Raw genomic sequence first — 788 nt, 5'->3', positions numbered from 1 at the left:
TGAGTGAAGGAATTCATTTTATAGATAAAATCCCAAGAGTCTGCTGAGAAAAGAGAGTGAATGCGAAGTAGACTTTAACACGGCTATGGGAGCGAGCCGAGTGTGGGCTAACCGGGAGAATTGCTTGAAAGAAACGCGACACCGAATGAGCGATCAGAACAAAGCCTCAATACGGGATTCTCGTGGTGTTTTTGTTGCTGCCTTGTCTTTTGCACAGAGTAAAAGACAAGGCAGCCATCGAATAGGGCCCGATTGTTCCTAGTTGGTCAGCCGAGGAGCAAGGGGGGGGGGGAGCAAGCGTCTCAACCAAGCAAAGCTCACCATGGGGAAGGTGGCTATGCCAACTAGCCTGATGCCCTGCTCCCGCAGTGACGGATAATCGTACTCTGGTTTCTCTTCATAACGTACAAGTCTTTCGCCTTTTACTAAAGATTTCTGTGGAGAGCAGCACTAATGAGTTGTTTCTATTTTTGGCAGGCTTTACCTTTGCGGGTGAAGCCCTTTCTGTCTGTGCAAAAGAAATCTTCTTACTGTGCAGAGTGACTTCTCTGAGTAGAGTCGCCTTACTTGTTGCGACTGTGCCGATGTTCGAAGCTGGAGTGCAAAGTTGTTGCTTGAATGGTGTTTGCTGGAGCGTGCGGGAGTGCAAAGTTATACCATTTAAAAGGGCTGAAGAGTGCTCAGTGCAGCGGGTGGGCGACACTCTGGCCACCTTGAAAACCGAGGTTACATCCACTACCGGGGCAGCCCAAGTTCTGCCGCAAGTGTGGTGAGCATGGGCACCTTGT

The 788-nt window shown here is 49.7% G+C and overlaps 1 non-coding gene across 1 annotated transcript; it reads left to right on the top strand.

The window, feature by feature from the left end:
• The first annotated feature begins 381 nt into the window (after window positions 1-381).
• On the top strand, window positions 382-495 carry LOC140265961 (U5 spliceosomal RNA). Its single transcript, XR_011906640.1, has one exon. It is a non-coding gene; the product is annotated as a U5 spliceosomal RNA (small nuclear RNA).
• The last annotated feature ends 293 nt before the right edge of the window (window positions 496-788 follow it).

The sequence above is a fragment of the Leuresthes tenuis genome, unplaced genomic scaffold, assembly GCF_036924035.1.
Source record: "Leuresthes tenuis unplaced genomic scaffold, fLeuTen1.0.hap1 SCAF_12, whole genome shotgun sequence".
NCBI classification, from domain to species: domain Eukaryota; kingdom Metazoa; phylum Chordata; class Actinopteri; order Atheriniformes; family Atherinopsidae; genus Leuresthes; species Leuresthes tenuis.
Note: the sequence above shows the minus strand (reverse complement) of the source record. Positions and strands in the feature narration are given on the sequence as shown.